This window comes from Bubalus kerabau, chromosome 15 (genome assembly GCF_029407905.1).
Source record: "Bubalus kerabau isolate K-KA32 ecotype Philippines breed swamp buffalo chromosome 15, PCC_UOA_SB_1v2, whole genome shotgun sequence".
Classification (NCBI taxonomy): domain Eukaryota; kingdom Metazoa; phylum Chordata; class Mammalia; order Artiodactyla; family Bovidae; genus Bubalus; species Bubalus kerabau.
Genome location: NC_073638.1, coordinates 44,496,719 through 44,507,398, shown reverse-complemented (window position 1 = coordinate 44,507,398; position 10,680 = coordinate 44,496,719).

Genomic DNA, 10,680 nt, shown 5'->3' with positions numbered 1-10,680 from the left:
GAAATCCAGTTGTTCTAGCACATCTGTTAAAGAGACTATTCTTTCCCCATTGAATGGACTTAGCACTCTTGTGAAAAATCAATTGACCATATCTCAGTTTTGAAAATTAAAAAAAATCGATTGACCGTAGATATATGGATTTATTTCTGGATGCTCAATTCTATTCCATTGGTCTATATGTCTATCCTTATGCCTGTACCTCACTGTTTTGATTACTGCAGCTTTGTTACAAGTTTTGAACGGGAGACAAGGGAAAGGAAGCAAGACATGACCTGTACTAAACATTTTAGGAAGAGCTGTGACTCCCAAGGGACTGGCTCACTGAGATGGTACAAAAGGGGCAGAAATTGAGCTTTGGTATTAGACAGACCTGGTTCAAGTCGCAGCTCCACCTCTTGCTGCTGCTGCTGCTGCTGCTGCTAAGTTGCTTCAGTCGTGTCCGACCCTGTGCGACCCCGTAGACGGCAGCCCACCAGGCTCCCCCGTCCCTGGGATTCTCCAGGCAAGAACACTGGAGTGGGTTGCCATTTCCTTCTCCAATGCATGAAAGTGAAAAGGGAAAGTGAAGTCGCTCAGTCGTGTCCGACTCTTAGCGACCCCATGGACTGCAGCCTACCAGGCTCCTCCATCCATGGGATTTTCCAGGCAAGAGTACTGGAGTGGGGTGCCATTGCCTTTTATGTAAATGGAGCACAGTAAGGGAAAATCCTTCTTGTTTTGGTTGATTATAAAAAATCACACTGCCACTTGTGAAAATAAAAGAAACAAAGGTTGAACAGTTTAGAAGTGTATCAAGTAGATATTTAATCTTCTTTAGTCTTAGTTTGGGAGAAGGCAGTGGCAGCCCACTCCGGTACTCTTGCCTGGGAAATCCCTTTGATGGAGGAGCCTGGTAGACTACAGTCCATGGGGTTAAGAAGAGTCAGACACGACTGAGCAACTTCACTTTCACTTTTAACTTTCCTACACTGGAGAAGGAAATGGCAACCCACCTCAGTATTCTTGCCTGGAGAATCCCACAGACAGGAGCCTGGTGGGCTGCTGTCTGTGGGGTCACAGAGTCGGACACGACTGACGTGACATAGCAGCAGCAGTCTCAGTATCCCCATCTGTAAAATGGGGTGATGATTTTCTTATAGTGAAGGAAGGGTCTTGTGAAAATTGGCTGAGATAATGCTTGTGTACCTTTCAGGTGGGCTGTGGATTAGCAGAAATAGACCACACACATATCCATTATAGGATTAGAGAGAATGAATTTCCTAACTTAATTGGCCTGGAGATTGTTGGTGACAAGGGACCACACTGGCTGGGGTCTTCACAGCATATTTTGCTCTTTGGTTGCCACACAGGGCATGAAGCTTCTGGTGATACTCTGCCCAGGTAGGTTTCTGTCAACTTGAGAAAGCAGCCAAATTCTTATAAAAATAGCCTTTTTATATTTAAGGCTTACATTACCATGCCGAGAGAACGTGACACTAACAAAATATGTGCTTCTGTTTTCAAAAAGTAGGCCCTCCTGTCACAGGGAAAAAAATTAGTCTCTCCCTGTTCTTGAATCTAGCTTGATGTCAGCAAAACCACATACTTTTGGTGGGGAGGGGGTGGGAATAGAGGGTGGGGGGGGGGCAGCCAGAACCACATCTAGATGTTCCTGAACTTTGGCTTTTTCCTCACAGTGTTTGGATCACTTGCACAGTACCTGTGGGACCTTGGAAAAGCTCCTTAACTGCTGTGAGCCTCCATTTCCTTATCTTTAAAATGGACATAATAGTACTCATCTCATAGCATTGTTGTGAGGGTTAAATGAATTAATATGTGGAGGCTTAATAAGTGCCGAGTGCTTGAGACAGTGCCTGGCACATAGCAAGTGCTATTTAAGTGTTAGCTGTTGTCATTATGAACTGGCATGTAGCAGGGCTAATATAAGGAGTATTCTGTCCAATGGAATCTGAAAGTTGGGCCATTTCTAGGCACAGGGACAGGTGTGGTGACCCAGGCAGGAGCAGCTCTGTGAGGAGAGTGGGCAGGAAAGGGAGGAGGCAGAGATGGGTCAGGAGTACATGGAGGGAGGTAGTCCAGGGGTTACAGAGGCTAATGAAGACCCAGTGGGCACCACTTGAGACCAAGTGGATAAGAGGGCACAGCTGTAGGAACTCCGACCCAGGGGCAGATGGACTTGAGAGTCAAGAACCTTATCCAGTGCCTGAGGTGTGGGTGACAAGGCTCAGCTTCCCCAAGAAGGACTGGGGCTAGGCCTCATCACTGGGCCTCAGTGGAGAATCCACAAGTACATCAGGACATGGAAACAGACCCCTCTTTGAGGACTTGGACCCATGCCATCACTGTTGAGAGACCACTGTGGAGCGATCTGTAAGGATGAGTCAGTTAAGCCCAATCCCCAGTGCTGGTGGGCCAGAATAAGCAGAGAAGCTAGAAGGGACTGGGGAGCAGGGCAGACCAGGCCTGGGGGCTGATCACTGTAGCTTGTGAGTTCATCAGCAGCTTATTCCAAAATAAGGATGGGATCCTTCTGCTGTCTATACATGGTTTTATGATGTGTTGCACAGAGCACTGTTAAGTGAGTCAGGAGTCTAGGATTTGAGTCCACTCCATTCGTTCCCATTCTGTTTCTGGGCTAGTCCCTTGGTTCTCTGGGCCTATTTCCCCTGTAGTAGAAGGAGGTGGACTGGTTACTGAAGCACTCATAGTTCTGGTGTTCTGTGAGTACATGGCCTACAGCCTCAGTGTGTGCTCTGTGATTGGGAAGGCTGGGGTGGAGAGAGGAGGAGGGAGGTGCTGGGATTGTGACCCTGGCCATGGCAGCGCCAGCTTAGGAGTTGCTGGGCAGGGGAGGCTGCAGTGGCCGCCAGAGGTAGGTGATTGAAGACCTGCCTTGTTCCAGAGCTTTTAGCATATAGCTTCTTCTTCTTCTTCTTCTTTTTAAGATGAATTTGTAGCTGTACAAGATCTAGAGAGCTGGACTGGGTGAGTCAAAGGCAAGAGATGGTCCAGGGGTCAGTGGAGGAGAGCTCTGAAGGAGGGTGGTGAGTATGGGATGGTCTGTCTCCCATATAGCTGGAATGATTGAGGCTCAGGGTGATTAGGGGGTGGGGAGAAAAGTCAGTCATGGCTGTGGACAAGGACTTCTTGAGGACTTTAGGACTTACTCCCACTCGGGTTTGAAGTCATCAGTCACTGGGGTTTCCCAGGTAGGGTTACTGGATGTATTTCTATTTAGTGTGTGCTCAGTCGCTCTGCAACCCCAAGGACTACAGCCTTCCAGTCTCCTCTCTCCATGAAATTTCCTTGGCAAGAACACTAGAGTGGGTTGCCAATTTCCTCCTCCAAGGGATCTTCCCGACCCAGGGATCCAACCCGGGTCTCCTGCATCAGCAGGCAGATTCTTTACCGCTGAGCTACCAGGGAAGCCCTAATATCATTGGATGCATTTAAGTGAAAGCAGAAAGACCCTGAAACAGACATATCTGTGACCAGAGGAGGAAGGAAGGGCCTGCTATGCCCACAGTTTGGAGGACAATTGCCAAGCTGGGGCCCCTGGGATAATTCCTTTATCCTGCCAAAATTGGTGGTTTGTCAATAGATAAATGTCAGCTGAGCCTGGGTCCCCTCTGGGAGATTCTGGTCCAGCATGTGCCTGGCTGAGATGCCCATCTGTGCCCTCCATCCTGAGCCAGGTGTGTGTTCCCCGTCAGCACCCCTCTGAGGTCTCAGGCAGATGATCTGGTCTTCTAATGTGAATATGAACAAAAGAAACCCTGCGTGTGTGTGTATGTGTGCATGTGTATGGGTCTGTCAGCTGTGGGGAGCCAGCAGGCTTTAGGGGACAACCTGCCCGTGCTGTTGCCATGGAGGCAGACTTCTGCAGGTGAACCGGGCCAGACCCAAATGGAAGGCAGCGTTAGAATGAGGTGCAGAGTTCAGGTCAGGCAACCTTTGAAATCAGGGAGGGCCTGCAGAAGGGTAATGGGGATCTAGGATTATCTTCTGACCAGCTCCCCCACCTCAGCAAAGACTTCATCCCAGCCTGGCTGTGCCTCCTCCGTGCCCTCTCTGGCACTGCAGACCAACTAACCATCAGGCCAGGAAGGCACAGGGCACAGAGAGGGCACCGCCCTCCTGTCGGCCCCTCCCTCCAGTCTGGTTGGCCCTGGGTGGGAGGTTCTGGGTGGGGTCCTCTCCTCTCCAACACCAAGTGGCAGAGAGTAGATGAAGTGATGGGTTGGGCTCCACTGGGAGAAGGCTTCTGTCAGCGTGTTTCCCTGCATGTGCAACTGAGTGTGTGTGCCAGTAAGAGTGTATCTGGGGCGTGTGCCTGTTGTGCTGGGGAGTGTGTGCACCATGGTACCTGTTGATGAGTTTGTACGTCTTTGCAGGGAAGAATGTGTCACCACCAAGAGTGGCTCTCCCTGGATGTGAATGGAAGTAGTGTGCTGGAGAGGACTGATTCTGTGTGGGACTGGCCAGCTTCCTCCCGGTCTTCCCCCTCCCTCCCACCATCTTTTGCTCCTGCCTCTGGTAGGGACAATTGGGAAGTGGAGGGAAGACGATTCCTTCGCCCTTTGTCTTGGCCCAAGACTAGGCGTAGTTGGGCCAGGACCCTGCTCTGACACTGCCTTGCCGGGCACTTTCTGCGGGGCTGGTGGGCTGTAGAAGCGCCCGCCTGACCCACCGAGCCACTACCCTCCCCGACTCCCCGCCCCAGGTGCCCGCTTAGATCAAGGTGCAGGTGTGATCGTGGGCAGTGAGGGGGGGCGGACCCACCACCCCAGGCCCCGCCCATCCCAAAGGAGTCGGAACGGGAACCCTGTGTCCTCCACGCCTCGAGGGGCTCTGGGCAGTCCGTGGCCGCATCAATGTTGGATGAGCCAGCGCTGCCTCAGAGCGGCCTTGATACCATCTTGCTGGGTCTCACTTTTAGTGTAACTGGAGCGCCCAGGGCCCTGCCCGAGCCGGTGACTCGCGAACTTCTCTAGACGCCACCTGCGGCGATACTGGGGCCGGGGTAGGGAGGCTGGCGCAGACTCTGGTGCTGTGTCCCGGGACGGGGACCGGGTGGGGTCCCGCCCGGCCCGCGCTTGCGGAGCTGGAGTCGGTTCCAGCCTGGCCGCTTCTAGGCCCGTGGGGCCCGGTGCTGGGTTACCCGTCCTCCCCGCTCAGGCCACCTCGCCCTCCCTGGGGTGTCATCTGTCCGGCGGCGGCTGCGTGTCCTTGGGCCAGTTCAGTCCCCTCCCCCCGTCTGGCTTTGGGGGTTTCCTGCTCAGGAAGGGGCTGGAGGGGCATCAGCTAGAGGGAGAGAGATCCCCCTGGGGAAGGTGGGGGAGTAGCTGCCGCTACGGAGAGCCTCTCCCTCCAGGTGAGTGTCGAGTGCTTGGGCGGAGGGGAGAGGAGGGCAGGACTGAGATCTGGGGGTCCTGGTTGTCTAAGCGTCTCACCACCCTGACCTTCTCTACTCCAGCCCCTGCATCTTAACCCTGTGACCACCCCGGCCTCCCCCTAGGTGGCAGGGGCACAGCGAACTGGTAGTCCATTGAGCATGTGTACTTGCTGGCAGCCTTGGCGATGAGATTATTCCTGGGCCAAGTCCTGGGTGGTGGAGAGTGGACGGCCTCTCTGGTGGGCAGCAAGTTTTGACTGGTGTGCAAACTATGGACAGCGGGCTGGCAGCCTGTTTTTGTAAATAGTATGATGGAGCCCAGGGATGCCTGTTTGTTTACATATTAGCTGTGGCTGCTTTCAGTTACAACCTCAGAGTTGCACACAGTTCGGCTTGCAAGCCTAAAGTACATACTATCTGGCCCTTTAAGAGAAGCTTTACCTCTCTGAGCTGTCCCCCAGGGCAGGCTGTCCTTCACTCTACACAGCTGTCTTCCTCTCCCCCTACATTTGCATCGACACACATCCGGCTCACCCCTGGCTGAGTGCTCTGCACACGTGGGAACTTTACTGTGGGGATCATTCACCTCATGTCTCCTCACTACTTCTTTCTCTGGCAAGAGAGGAAAATGACGGGGGGCAACAGGCATTCCAGAGTCAATAGGATGTTTAAGAGCTGAGGGCTGAGTGCCTGCAGCACCTGTGTCTGACCCCAAGCAGAAAGTGAGCCCTTCCTAGGCCCCAGGAACGAGGCAAGTTAGCTGATGGTAGCACAGCGTCTCAGGGCCCCCGTGTCTATCACAGCAGCCAGTTCTGGGGTGGGGGCTTCCTGTCACCTCTCCCTGTGGGCCAGGCTAGGAGCAGGTGACAGACTGAGGTCCCAGCGGTGCAGTGGGGAGACACTACTGAGTGAGCAGGTAATTGGCACAAGTTAGCCCTGGAAGGAGTCGGGAAGCTCCAGAGAAAAGGCTCCTCCCCTGCCTGCTACCCTATGGCAGACCTGGGGCCCCTGTGCCCTCTTTTCTCTAAGCCTTGAGTCTTCAAAAACAAAACTAAGCCTTTTCCCTTGGTTCTCCTTTGCACAATTGAGTTCAGGGGTCTGTTTTAGGGAAAGGACAGGAGCAGAGAGAAAACGCCAGGGCCTGAAAACAGAGCTGCAGTCCTGCTGCACTGCCACTAGGTGGCACCCTTGAGGTACTGGCTCCCTCTGGGGAGGGCCCTGTGTGTTCTGCCACTTGCCTTCTGTTCACCCTCCAGCTCTGGCCTCAAAGACTGTGACTATTCAGACTATTCAAACATACTCTGAATCCCACTAGGCCTGACCAGCTTTATCTGCCCCCTGAGGCAGCGTATCAGCACCTCCAGACTTTGTTCAGTTCAGTTCAGTCGCTCAGTCGTGTCTGACTCTTTGTGACCCCATGAACCGCAGCACGCCAGGCCTCCCTGTCCATCACCAACTCCCGGAGTTCACCCAAACCCATGTCCATCGAGTCGGTGATGCCATCCAACCATCTCATCCTCTGTCGTCCCCTTCTCCTCCTGTCCTCAATCTTTCCCAGCATCAGGGTCTTTCCCAATGAGTCAGCTCTTCACATTAGGTGGCCAAAGTATTGGAGTTTCAGCTTCAACATCAGTCCTTCCAATGAACACCCAGGACTGATCTCCTTTAGGATGGACTGGTAGTTCAGGGCATTTCACTTGGGTTGTGGAGAGAGGCCATCAGGGACAACCTGCAGTTGTGATGATTTGACATCACCTGCCTACTTCTCCTCCTCCCCATCAGGGCAGCTTGAGGGAAGTTGATTTTTTCTCCTCTGGGCTACGGGACCTGGCACAGTGGAGGGGCAGAAGGTGTTTGGTGGGAGATGACATGCAAACAAGAGACAGTCTTGCCATAACTGTTTACCACTGTGGTATGTCTGGTGCTTCTTTAGTATCCAGCTAGCCTGCTGGAAAGGAAAGGTGCGGGGATTCAAAGGATGGGGGAATGGAGTTGGGTGGAAGGGGAGGGAAAAGGACCTGGGCATGAGTGTGCCCTGGGAAGGGAGCTGGTCCCACTCTGTCCTGTGCTAGGTGGGGCCAACATTCTAGGGGTTCTCTAGATGGGATGAGGGGTGCTGAGGAGACACAGGCCAGGGCCAGAAAGTGCCGCTTGTATCCAGAGAGAACCAGCTTCCTGGCTCTTGCCTGGTACCGGGAGCAAGAATGAGCTTATGAGGGATGAGACAGGCTGGGGTGGGCTCTGGTGCCTGTGGCCGCCTCATCCCTCTCTCCTGGCCCTAGCTCAGCCCATTCCAAGAGCCATTCAGTCTAACAGGGAACAACTGTGTGGCCCCCCAGGGTTCCCAGACAGAGGCTTAGAGGGCTACATCGGTGTTGGGGATGACCTCCATCCACTATGCAGCTGCTTCTGATGGCTCAGGAAGATGTCAGCAGGGACCCGATCCACCCCAGGGGGATGGACAGTGCCAGTGACGTCTGAGGTCTGATTTTGTTTAGAAGCTGTGCATGTTGGGTGGACGTTTCTTGGAAGAAGAGTGGGTATTTCTATTGACTGTGTCCCGCAGGATCAATGGACGCCAGGCCAGCACAAGGCTTGTGCTCTTGGGAAAGGGCTACTTGCAGAATACCCTAACTAAAGGGCTGACACTGACATGCAGGTGCCGTTTCCCTGCCTAGAACAGGCTCCAGAGTGAGACTGGCATCGCTCACCGGGGTAATTACTGGTTTGGGTTCGATTTCCATTCAAAACAGTAATCCCAGCCTGAGCTGGTGTCAGATCTGAAGGTTGATTATTAGTAACATTTATCAACAGCCTCTCAGCTTCAGGCAATTACAGCTAATCTGCCATTCCTGCTCCCAGCCGTGCAAAACTGCCAGCCTCTTCCCCGCCCGCCCCCTCTGCTCCCCTCCCCTCCACTCCCCTTAGCAGCCAGCCTGAGAGAGGCCAAGAGATGGGGGCCACCTCCAAGTCACTGTCACCCCCAAGTGTAGGGGGCCCATGTATGTGCCTGGCATCTCTGCTCCCCAAGAGCAATCTTCATGCTGCAGACTCTTGTAAAAGCTGAATCTGGCTCTATCAGAGCTGAGAGGAATCCCTGCAGTTTAGTGAACCCGTGTCTCCTAGTGACTTGTCACATGATGATGTTTTTAATAGGGTCCCTCCTCCCTTCCAGGCCCCAGACTAGGGTGAGGCAGTGAGGCCTTTACCACAGAAAATATCTTAACACAGTGACTTTTAAAAATCAAAAGGAATGCAAAAACATCCACAGTGAACAAAATAAAAATTTTAGTAAAGACAGAATCCAGTGACTTCCCTGGCAGTCCAGTGATTGGGATCCCAAGCTTCCACTGCATGGGGCCTGGGTTCGATCCCTGGTTGCAGAACTAAGACTCCACAGGCCGAAGAGCCAAAAAAAAAAAAAAAAGACAGGATCTAACCATGGATAGCAGGACTTGGCTTCACTTGCCTCACCCTAATTCCAGCTTTATAGGATCCTGTCTTTGTTTACAGTTGTGATATTTTATCCAGGATATTTTTGCATTCATTTTGATTTAAATATAATTTATCTTGATCACTGGGTTTGGGAGCACCTTCTTAAATTTTGGACCTCAGGTGAGTGCCTCCTTCAGCTCACCCCCGTCCTGGCCCTGCTCTCCCACTTCCTGTTGGCCCCCTCCCCGCTGCTGCCTTCAGTTCTTACTGTCCACTGCTTCAGGTAGGGGAGGTTTCAACTTATCTCTGAATGGGAGCCCCTACCATGGGCCATCCTTCCCAGTGCCCCTCCTCCACTCCATCCCTCTGGACCCCGCTTCAGCCTTCAGGCATTTCAAAGGGTACCTCGAGGTTGCCATGGTAACTGCCGTGGTAACTGCAGGACAGAACACTGCTGGTCTTGCCCCACTCCTATAATCCCGTCCAGGCAGGGACAGATAAGTGCAGGCATGCCTGACAATGTCCCTGATGCATCAGTCTCAAAAGAAGTTAAAACATTGCTGGAGGTGTCTGGAGAGAATAACTCCTCCCCGGGCAGGAGTGGGTTAAGAAGGCATGTGGCTAAAGGAAGACTGTGATGACCTGTTTGTGACAGGAAAACATGGATGCTGGCCAGCCAGCCTTCTGCAGGGGGTAGATCGAATTCACTGAAGGGCTTTTGTTTTGCTGAACAGGGCCTCTGAGCCCAGGGACACTTGTCCCCACTGCCCAGCCCTCCAGCTGTGCACAGCTTGTCTAAGCGCTAAATAAATGTTTCAGAAGGATCAATGTTGAAGGTGGCCAGGACACCAAATTGATCTGGACTTGAGGCACTGTCCTGTCATGGGCCAGACCTATGCTGTCCCAGTGGGAGGTCTGAGGGTCCCGGATGAAATGCATGGGAAGCCTTCCACCCCTGCTGTTCTGCTGCAGCAGCTCCCTGCTGAGGCTCCATAGCCCTGCTGGGCTGCACGCTCTCTGGTCCCCCAGCCTGGCAGTTGGTCACCCCATGCCTGCTCTGCCACTTACTGGGCAAGTCACTCCCCCTCTGAGCCTCGGTTTCCTCTCCTGGGAAGGAATCAAGAACAGCGCCCTCCTTTCAGGGTCGTGCTCACCAGTAAAAGAGCTAATGTATATAAAGAGGTCAGAAATGGCCAAGTCCTGAGATGGATGTTCTGTGGGGCCCTGCTGGACAGAAGGAGAATCACAGGCAAGTGTGTGTCTGGGCTTAAAGGGAAGAAGAAATTGCTGACTGCAGGTGGAGGGACTGCTCTGGGAAGAATGAGCACCCTGATGCTGGCAGCACACGTGGAGGTTTTATAACCCCATGTTGATCAGCTTAGCTTCCAAAGGGCTTCCAGCCCCAGGAGGTGTGACCCTTGAGGGATGCAGTCTATCCAGCCCCGAGGTTCCGTGACTGCTTTTGTCCGTCCTTCCCCAGTCCTCTCCTGGGGGGTTGTGCCGCCGGGCCCCACGGCCAGCCATAAAGTGAGAATGGCCTCCTTGGGGAAAGCTGACTTCACTTACAGTTGATAAGGTTTTTTCTGATCCACATTCCTATGGACCAATATATAAACCTGAGAGCTTGGGCAGAAAGGGGACCACCAGGGATGCTGTGCTTGAGAAAGTACAGCAAAGTGCAGCAAAGCCTGAGCCTCAGCTTTGAGATGCCCTTTGACTCTGGCTGCAAAGTTCCATTCTGCCCGAATCAGGACAGAAGACATCTGAAAGAAGTTCCTGGGGATGTGGAGGGATGTGGTTTCTGGTTCCAGGTGGCCACACACGTATACTCACCCTCCTGGAAGTTGCTA